Genomic DNA, 11,484 nt, shown 5'->3' with positions numbered 1-11,484 from the left:
AAATGGATATCGGATATCGGTTATCCATTGCCAGCCCTAATCTTGGAGTTGAATAAATATAATAAAGTTTAATACATATTAATTAACATTCTATTAAAAGAAACTTATTTTATTACCTATCCAAAGAAAGAAAACTAAGTCTATCTTTTTGGAATAAAGAGAATAATTAGTTTATCACTGCTATCTGCAGCATGTTTGGTTTTTATTTTATTTTATTTTTTGCAGCACGACCTATTAATGATTTATGTCTTTCTTTTATTTCTATTTTCATATTCTTGGAAAATCTGATTCTTATAAGTTTATTATAAAATAGCTCCTTAACGTTCCTTGGATGGTATGCTTGTGGTTGAGATGCACATATATCAATCCGATACCTTCTTGTTGCTTGTTTACGTTATAGAAGCTTTTTTGGTTTTGTTTTGACAAATTATAGAGGTTGATATTATTTTATTGTTGACGAGATTTGTGCCCATACTATGCATTGGGCATTTGTTTTCTTTAATTAGATGTTGATTTGTTGTGTGTGGGGTTTCACCCTGCCCCTCGACCATGCACTATTGGTTTGGTGCGGCTAGGAGAATACATTAAATAGGTGGAGAAAAGTTTATTTTATTTCGTAAAAAGTATGTGGTGCTTTTTCTTTTATATATTAATTTGGAAAAATAGGTCTTAATATATAAGGTACTCGACTCCGAAAACGAGTTTGTACTTCCATAAAATTCTTAATACAATAAGTTAAGTTTTATATTTCCATTAAATTAAGTTAAGATTTATTTAAGCAGAACTTTGTATACGTGTTGGACAAATTTTCCGTGGTTTAACGGAAATATTGTCCACCTTAATTACATACTTTTATTGATGTACAATTAAGTATTTGGTGTAAACACGGTGTAAAAAAATTAATTAGATAACAACTATCACATCAGTGTTGTTCATTTTCCTTTTTGTTGACGGCGTTACTAACAGGCGATTAGATACTTGATGTAAACAAAGTGTAACCCAATTTTTAATATTCCGACCAACAAAGTTATGCCAACTGTCCTCGCTGTAGCTCTACATTATAAAAGATATATTTCGACTAATAAGAAGCGAGAATCTCATCACCCTCAAACTTTTTTTCTTTTCCTCCTTCATCACCATCAGATCTGGTGGGACGGAAGTGCAGCAAATTAACAGCTCCATCTCATACTGGGCAGGTCATCTTCCCAATGTAGTTAATTATTATGAGACGAAGAAAAAGAAAAAGAAGAGGAAGTAAAACAAGTGAGAGTTGAACCGTCGGTTATCTATTTTACCCCAAATCCAATCGTCGGACATTTTAGATTGCGGGTCATCTATTCAATGTGTTTGAAATCGTTTTTCGGGTAGGATGATATCTTAGGTAGCTCGTTAAAAATGATTTTGAAATGTTAGATGACAGGAAAGAGTTTTGTCTATTTAAAATTTTCGACTGAAGTAATACAGATTAACGACATTAATAACGAATTAAACACAAAATAACCAGAAGTTTGTTGGTTTTTGGACAGCAAATATATAGATAGACGATGCAGAAAAGATGCGCTCAAACTTTGCGCCAAAGATGTCCCTATACTTCCGTCGCCCACTTGCATAGACAGTTGAAGCGATATTTGCATTTTGAAGGAAAAGTCCTGTATACGCATAATTCATACCCGTCCCGTACGGATAATAAATTTCCATGTCTGAAGCATCCGCCGACCTGTTTGATATTCACAAAGTCGTTGCAAAAACTTTCTTCTTTGATACTACATTGCAACGTAGGAGCAAAAGCTCTCCCGCATCTCATTCTTCCATTCGATAGGGTAAGCAAAAACATGCACATCCACGGATTTATCCAAACCAATCTGTTTCTCCACGGATTGAGTGCCGGTGAAGTTTTGAAACCGGTCATCTTTACGGGTTGGACCACCCATCCTTTGGATATCCAATCCGGAGAGAAGTTTCGATGTTATACCAAAATATGAAGGATAAGCTAGAGCGTGAACAAGGTATTTACATTTAGAAGATAGATAAATATCCGGGATCGGAATGAGAAAGAGGGACAAAATTGAGAATACTATGGATTCACTATGCATGATCATTAGTCGTTCTTTTGTACAGTATTAATATTACTCTTATGTAACCATGTCTACAAATCCATCAATCCACCTGCATCCATCCACTTCATTCACCCGAGGATATTTTTACAAATTGGTAATGGATTGGACGTTGGTGCATTTCTGATATCCATCATATTAATGCATTGGAGACGGATGGTATCAAATCCGCACCCACATGGGCCACCCCCTACCATTCGACTTCAACTGCGCATAATGCCAAAAAGGTTCAAGAATCAGGCCCAGTACGCAACACATACTACCTCCATCTCTCTGGTAATAAACGAATAAGAGGCGCTACCTCCCTACTGTTTTGTTTGACTAAAGTGCTTGAAAAGATGAGAAGGATCTAAATTAATACTTGTATTACCAGCACTTGTACGAGTACCAGTTTAACTAATAAAAATTCATCTCGAGCTTATAAGCAATTCCATTTCTTCTTTATTTTTAGGGATCGTGACGTGCAGGTTCTTGAAAAAGATGAGAAGACACCGCTGCGCCTTCCACTCGGCACAACTCCTGTCACTGCTGTCATACCCACGGGATCCAGGGTCACTGCCGCTCCTTCCACTCTTCGGTTGTGGAGAAAGATTAATAACGCCGCAGGCTCTTGACTAAACACAAGAACGAAACAAAAATATTAACAGGCTTACTGATGATGTTCTAAATGTGAGCAAGCATTTATTATCAAGGTGTCAAGCAGGCCCTACAAGAACAAACACACAGGGAACTTGAATTTGTTGAATGGTTCAGAATACAAAACGAGGAACCAAAAGCAACTATAAAACCGAAGTAAAAACTCCGTAGGGGTTGTCAGCTTAGCTATGAAACTCAAACCAATTCAAAGTATTTCATGCATTTACAACAAATGTATGTCCACGAAAAATATACCTCCCGCGCAAAAAAAGTAACAAGCTATAAAATAGTCATGAAATACAAAAAGGTAATGAGCTTACAGAACATGTCCAGTCCAACCAATCCATCAGGTAAAAGCATGGAAAGCGTTGCCATCCCAGCAGGAGTAGGGCCTCTGCTTAAGATCAGGGAAGGCTAAACAAACACAAACACAATTTAATTAGTACAGGAAAAAGTATAAAAGCACGAAACCAACAAATTTTGTTGATTCACCAATGATTATACTTCTAACATTAGTAACAGACTAATAATAGTGGTAAAAATAACAAATAATAATATGACGAGAGTAAGTTACTAACACTAATATTATCTCACCTGCGCAAGTCCTGGAACTCCATAAGCACCACCAATTGCACCATAAGCACCACCAGTCATCCAGTACCCCATTGGAGGAGGATACAAGTTGGAAGTATTGCTGATTCTGTGTTGTTGGTCGTGAGACAGGCTTCCCATCTCCCTGTATCTTAGCGGGAAAACATTCTAAAACTTGAACTATTACCATCAGAAGAAACATGATCATCTTTTTTCCATTCAATTGTTAATCACACCACAAAAAAAAAAAAGAAATCACATAGAAAACCATCTTGGAGGAGAATTACCAGCTATTCATATTTTCAGTGTCCTTGACTGCTTGCATCGCAATTCACCTCTCACATGATGCACAAAACCAAATCTGCTCCTTTCCTGGCCAGGCTTTGCACAAGGCAACACTACCTTTGTGATCTCACCGTGATGTTCATATGCGCCTTTTACATGTTCTTCAGTAACGTTCTTGGCAAATTCTTGATATATGCTGCTTTTATCTGTAAAAGGGAAGTTTCTGTCAAGAGTTGGCTCAAAGTAATATTTGACAAAAACCGAATGACAGCAATCATGGACCCACTCAGGTCTTACTTTCTTATCATTGATAAACAGACAGCACCACCTAACCATTGGCTTTAGTTTATAAATACTTCACTCAAGCTACATGCATTGAAGACACTAATCATGTAAAAGCTTAATACTATGATTACGATACAACATAATCTCCAGCCTAACTGACTGGTTAAATAAAAGTTGAGTACCAAAACCTCATAATTTCACAATTGGATAGTTAAAGGACATACAAAATTAACAAAGTTCACTGATCATATTTGCTGATCACAGGGGAAAAAACAGACGTATTTGATTATTCAACCTAACAGAGATCTGCCAAGCTATCCACATAACTGTTCCTGAATCATAATAACAAAACCAAGGGAAGGAAATATAATCACCTGAGAGGAAGAAGAACTACTTAAATGCTTAGGATCTGCCCATTTTACAGTCGGAGCATATTTTGACTAGCTTAAATTTAAACTTTGACATCTTCCTTTACATACTCAACACAGGCATTGTTATAATACTCAACAAACACAAAGCCATGGTTGAGGCAGGAGTTGTATGGGTCCTGAGAGAAGAAAAAATGAAAACCATGAATATAGTACAGTCACAACTACAAATATGTGAAGCACAGTGGTAAAGCTGGTTATAATCACCTCACAACAAGAAAATACATTTTACAGTCACATTAGCAAACCAACCTTTCACAGTTCCACACCAGGACCAACCTCTGTCACAGCCTTTCCATATATAATCTTCTCCCCAGCTTCTAGGAATATTATTAACGAATAACGGTGCTTTGCTTGAGAAGTCGAAGACTTCACTGCTTTATCCTGAGAAGTAGGTAACTGGAACATATATAAGCAAAATCTAAAAGTAAAAAAATGAAAATAAATAATAATTTGGTGGCAAGTAGAAGAATGTGTATATAATCTATAGACATAAATCTAAGACACCAATTCAAATCGTTTATTGGACCTAACAGAACTATGTGCTCAATAATCACATTCTTCATGTGGCGCACGTCATGCTAAACTTCTCAAGGAACAGAAACAGGATTGATTTTTAAAAAATGTGTTGACCATCTTAGTGTCTTTAAAAAATACAGATTCTATCATACTTGACTGAATAATACTACAATTAAATACTCAGCACAGGCTTCGGAGGAGGTACCTCTACCTTTGTGATCTCACCGTGATGTCCAATGCATCTCTTACTTGATCTTCGGTTACGTTCATCCGCCAATTCTCAATATATACTGCCTTCTTCAGTAAGCGGAGATATCATCACCTGAGTGGAAGACAAAGTATCTGAATGCTTAGGGTCTGCTCACTTTACAGTCGGAGCATTTTTGTCCAGCTTAATTTTAGGATTCGACATCTTCTCTCTCAAATACTTGGCACAGGCATTCTTATTATACTCGACAAACGCAAAGCCATGGTTGCAGCTGGAGTAGTATGGTTCCTGAGAGAACAAATGATGAAAATTACGAGTTCGGTAAGTGGACACATACATAACAAAATCTTAAAGGGAGAAAGAAAAAATAAGAAACTAGGTGGCAACTAGAAAGTGGACACATACCATGATTCAGTATAGCAACACTCCCAACTAGAAAGTGGACACATACATAGAACATTCACTGTCACAGCTACAAATATGTGAAGCACAGTTGTAATTACAACACAAAAAGAAAATTCATTTTCAACTAAGCATTAACAAACCAACCTTTCGCAGTTCCAACCAGGAACCAGTTTCTGTCACAGCTTTCCTTACATCATCCTCTCCCCAGCTTCTAGATCTATTACCAACGAGTGCTTTGCTTGAGAAGGCGAGCACTTTACTGCTTTATCCTGACTAGTAGGTAAGTGAATAGATATATAAGCAAAATCTAAAAGGGAAAAAAAGAATGTCAGTGGCACTACAAAGTAGAAAGGTACATATCATGGCAACAACACAAATAATTGTAATTTACTGTCGAAACCATCTCACGTCAAACAACCAAAGCAGAATGTGTATAGAATCTGTAGATATAACCTAAGACACCAATTCAAACCGTTTATTGGACCTAAAGCAACTATGCACGCTATAATCACATTCCTCGAGTGGAATATGACTGAAGCTTGAGACAATACTTTTTAAGGAACACAGAAAGAAAATGTATTACCTTCAATTTTGAATTACGAGTTCCTTTATGGCTTTGACAGACAGGTCTTTATTTCTGAAGGTCACAAATGCACAGACCCTTCTCGCACGAGGATCTTTTCCTTCCATTATCCTTACCTGATATACCCAAAATACAAACACAACCAGTATGAACCCTGAACATAGTATGGAAGAAAACAAAACGAAAAAAAATCGAGTAACTGTTACCTTGGTGGCCTCTCCAACAGTCTCATAAAATCTCCTTGCATCCTCTCTGGAAGCCTCTAAGGGGTGCTGCCAAAATACACCTCAAAGCCATTAGGGGGAAGGGCAAGGAGCACATTGAAAAGTGTAAAAAAGGAGTTGAAAAAACAATAAGCATTTCCATTTCATGATAATTTACTCTTCCATTTCATCACAATCCTCTGATTAATGTTCTATTCTGCTTGGAAATAAGAAATATAAATATATGCTAATAGTGTCGATGATTCTGCATAACAAGATTCTTCCATTAAAGACAAAAACACAATGCCAAATAGGGTACCATATGATGGGCAAGAAATCTGCGCTAGCAGACTGCACATTTCATCTTAACAAATCGACCACCCTATGTTTGAGAACCTTTGCCAACACAACATCATGGACATCCAAACAAAATAGAAGTTGAAATGATCAGATGAGGATCAACTCAGTGTTTTTGCTATCTGTTGATATCTGAGCTAGCAGACTGCACATTCCATCTTAACAAATCAATCTTACCTTATGTTTGAGAACCTTTGCCAACACAGTATCAGGCACATCCAAACAAAATAGAAGTTGAAATGATCAGACGAGGATCAACTCAGTGTTTTTGCTACCTGTTGATATCATATAGAACACACACATCTGCAGCTGACTTCATCTGAAAAAATAACCATTTATAAATAAATTTTATCACATTTGTATTATACAAGAGTAGTTGATCCAAGTTCTAAGAAAAACAATTTTACCAAATTGTGTACTAGAGTGTTTTTTAGGATCAAAAACTTACAGCCTTACAGGTGTAAAGTTCTGGACTAGGATCCTAGGTGATTTAAGATGATGAAACTCGGAATCAGAACGAACTCTTAAGGAAGATTGATGAATACGAGTAATATGAAATATGGGAAATGAGTGCTGGCTACGACTACAAAAAATTCAAGCACAATTTTTATAGAAAATGGAAGTATACATTTGAAGCCACACAAAGAACTCATTTCCAACAAATAGCACACAAAAGTGAGATCTTACCTGTATAACATAGATTGCTTCCTTGATTGCCCATCCAAAAAGAGCTACGCCAACAGGGAAAGAAAACAAGTTTCAAGGCCCTCACTAACACCTGGCAGAGAAGAACACTTCACTGGTATCGACCCCAAAAGACAACCAATGCGAACAACTCAAAATGAACCTGAGAATGCTTACCTCGATCACACTTTCAGATTGGCTTTCCGCAAGTAGGAAAAGGATTATACAGAGTACATACAGAATCACAAGACTAGGTTTTATTCCCAATTTCGTCACATACTCGACAGACCCATGAATACCATTTTAAGAGAAAAGGGATGTTATTTCCCATTATTATATTGAAGCAAGACCACATTCAGATTTTCTAATAACATACATTGTGAAAGAGCACGTAGCTAATCAGCCAGTTAAGTAAATGTCACTGAGTACGATGATTGAATTACTTGAATCCCTCAGATGCCATACAGCAATAACCATGAATAAACGGTTTCCCATACTACTAAAAGAGACACTTAGTACTGTCTTTGACATCTTTATGACTTGCCTTACCTGATAGAAAAGTAGTGAGCCAAAAAAGTTAATCTTAAACTGTTTAATTAAGCACATAATCCCAGCAAGACAATTCCTTTAAACAGATTTTTCAACTTCACTGCTTTAAAAAAAAAATGCCATTATTGGTTCAGAGAAAAGTATAGTATGTAGCTAATCAGAAAGTTAAGTGAATGACACTGAGTACGGTAATCGAATTACTTGAATTACCTCCAATGCCACACAGCAAGCCGTAAAAAAACGGTTACCATAGTAAAACTAAAAGAGCCAACTAATACTGCCATTGACATCTTTATGACCTGCCTTACCAGATACATAACCCCAACAAGACATGTCCTTTAAAAAAGATTTTTCCCAGCAGAAAAACATGCTTTATTAAGAATGAATCTCGAGTGGTGCGCAAATACTTCTGAGAAAACAATGCCTCTATATTTAAAGCCAACGGCTGGCAATATTTAGGCTAAGCAAAGACAAGTATAATCGGATATATGCTCAGCAACTAAAACACATATTGAAATTCAAAAATATGCACTAATGTATGTCCTACCGGTAAAACTGTGAGAGGACTACCAACAGACAAGCAGTGCTGACCCCGAAAACAGCCATCAAAGAATTTGAGATGGAATTGTAAATCCAGCAGATAACCATTGGTACAGTGAACGCAAACTGTGTATGATTTCGATAAAAAAAAATGGTAGAAATATAAGTTAACCAGTCTGTGGCCATGTCTAGAATAGCTCCAAATGTCCAAACGTATCCACGATAATATACAGATTAACCATAAGCATATTAGTGCTCACTTACTATTCTTGTGTCGACTATGGTATATATTCATGTTGACCCATACCTAAAAATGAGTAGAGAATGAATCTAAAGAATGTGGCAAATGGTAAGCAAAATTTCTAACCTAAGGAAAAAAAAAGGCACAAGACACGGGTTGAACCAGTGATTTAGAGCATCTAAAGCATTAGTTGTCAATATTTTACAGGATCCTCTACCTTGAAACCTAGCTTTGCAGCAGCTTCATTAGTTAGATCACAATCGTGGCCTTCTTCAGGAGATCAATCCATGTTACCCCAGATAGTCTCTCCTCATTTTGGATTTAAGGACATGGCAAAGCCGCGTGTACGAGATACCCGCATCACATGCTCTAGAGTTGCAAACCAAAAAGTCCAAAACCCCAGGCGCCAGTACTCTGCATTACAAGTAAATGCTGATTAAAGATAGCACAATACAACTGTTACATTTAATGCTCAAACAATACAGCCTCGCCAATTTTAAAAACTAATTCAGTAATTCTACTGATGGGCTTTTTTGAAAACCCAACACCTTTTTTGGAAAAGAAGATTTAAAGATCTCCTTTTCCTCCCAAACTCTGACAAGTCTGTCGGAGAAGGACTGCCATAATTTAAGAAAACTGCGCAATGTGGAGCGAAGTTGTAAAGGCTTACCTGACAAAAGCAACATCTCTGGCCTCTCCAGAAGATAAGCCACTGGCTGCCTTCAGGACGCCAGGAAATGCAGGACCAATGTTCATAACCGATTTGATGTGTTCAGCACACAATCCTGGTGCTGCACCACCTCCCATGGATGGCGGTGATTCAACCAATTTCAGAGGAAATGTAAAAATGTAGAGAAGCCCCATTGAATGACGGATGAAATAAAAGTACCCAAAAAGAGCACATCAAATCCATTAGCCATCTATGTATTTGATGATCTTCCATAACGCTCACTACCACTATATATATCATCCTCCACATCTATAGATGGAATCTTGGAGCTCTAGGCTTACATTTCAAAAAAAAAAAAAATGGGAATGTGCTACCATGTAGGGCCAAGGATTCTAGCTTAACAATTTTTGGAATGACTGAGATAGTGAGATGTCAACTCCCCATATCATCTGTGGTCACTCAATTGTCACTTAATTGATGTACATATTTTGATCCTGAGTGACACAGATGGATCAGAACGATGTTCATGAGTTAAGGACTCATTCTGGTGTCTATAGAAAGTACCCCCCCAATTCCAACTTTTATTAAGCAAACAGAACCCATATATAATGAGAATTGACTGCGACTAAGCCTAAGTGAGAAAGGTACTATAACATCATCTGTCAAAATAGAAGAAGCGCAAAAATAAAAAGGAAGACAGAATAACTAATCCAAACACTTTCGGAATTACTGTAACAACAAGCACAACAAAACACGACGAAGAGACAATATAGTGGAATATGTATTTCATTGAACTAAGATATAGATTTTTCTTCAGCAGTTTACATCACACTAATCAAGAGAAAAAAACAAACACAAAAACAGACCTCCGCAAATGGGAAAGATGAATGAGACTGCACGAGTTTGATACGCTTCCATTCAGATATCTCAAAATCGATCTCGCCAGGATTAAGTCCCTGTCTACACACTTCCACTAATATTCCGCATCGAGAAATTCCAGATTGTAATGTTAAAGAACATACTACTTCAACTAATTAATACTCCACAATGGTACTGCTAAAGAACCTAATAACTGCTGAAACATTTCAAACTTTTGCAGCGACTCAGATAAATCCACACACTACATATGTTCATCCCAAGAAGAACACAGTATATCTGCCCTGTCTTGACACCTTAACCAGATCCTACTACTATATATCTGTCACTACTAAATTTGCCATTAACCAGAGAGGATTCCACCACCCTTTCTCTGCTTGAGAGGGCAAACTGAATATAGTGTTCTGCATCTTGACAGATCCTACTACTAAATATCTATCACTACTGAATTTGTAATTAACCAGAGAGGATTTCCACCACCCTTTCTCTGCTTGGGAGGCCAAGAACCCAACCCGAAACCCTTTTAGTTATCAATTGTAAGTTTCAGTCCTGCAAAACATTCAAGAGCTGCAAACTTAACACAGTGTTCTGGTAATGCTTCTGCCGACCATTGGCAGGACAGATTATTAAGCTTCTTCTCTTCTGACTTCACAAAATCCTTGAGGGACTCCAAGACTTGCTTTTGAGCACAACTTTCTGCTACTTTAACATCCTGGATCATCATATAATTGAAAGCTGCCATACCCATAGTTTTCCCTTAATGTGGCTTTCAGATAATCAGACACAATATTGATTCCAACAAAATTTATACTGGTGCTCTTGAAGAGGTGAATAATGTCATCAGGGATTTGATTGCCTGGTAAATTGTAAATCAGCATTGAACTTTCTGAACAGAAAGTTATCCTCCATATGAGTTCAGCACTCTTGCACGGTTTACATGAAAATCCTAATATTTTTGGTTTTGGGGTTGCTAGAAAACCTAGCTTTGATCCATTCCAGTAATACCAATTCATCACTAGTTCCAACAACCCTAACAGAAGCAGAAGCTTTCAAAAGTGGGTGAGAAAATATTACATCATACCTTTTTTTGCCTGTTCTCAGACTCAAGTTGGATGGTGTTAATCCTCCAGCAGCAGTCATCGATTTCCTTATACACCATGATCGCCAAATCCAACCTCGATGGAATTGAGTTGAAGAAGAAGAAGATGAAGAAGCGATGAAACACATCATACCTTTTTTTGTGTTGCTCTTCCTCTCATTGATAGTAGTGATAATCTTTCTACCATTTTCATTCTCAATCTCATTTCTAT

At 37.1% G+C, this 11,484-nt stretch overlaps 1 long non-coding RNA gene across 1 annotated transcript; it reads right to left on the bottom strand.

The window, feature by feature from the left end:
* Nucleotides 1-5,262: 5,262 nt before the first annotated feature.
* Nucleotides 5,263-5,669, bottom strand: LOC113310771. Its single transcript, XR_003341379.1, has 3 exons — nt 5,616-5,669; nt 5,472-5,538; nt 5,263-5,354 (listed from the first exon to the last, which is right to left on the bottom strand). It is a non-coding gene; the product is annotated as an uncharacterized LOC113310771 (long non-coding RNA).
* Nucleotides 5,670-11,484: the final 5,815 nt, after the last annotated feature.

The sequence above is a fragment of the Papaver somniferum genome, chromosome 9 (genome assembly GCF_003573695.1).
Source record: "Papaver somniferum cultivar HN1 chromosome 9, ASM357369v1, whole genome shotgun sequence".
NCBI classification, from domain to species: domain Eukaryota; kingdom Viridiplantae; phylum Streptophyta; class Magnoliopsida; order Ranunculales; family Papaveraceae; genus Papaver; species Papaver somniferum.
Note: the sequence above shows the minus strand (reverse complement) of the source record. Positions and strands in the feature narration are given on the sequence as shown.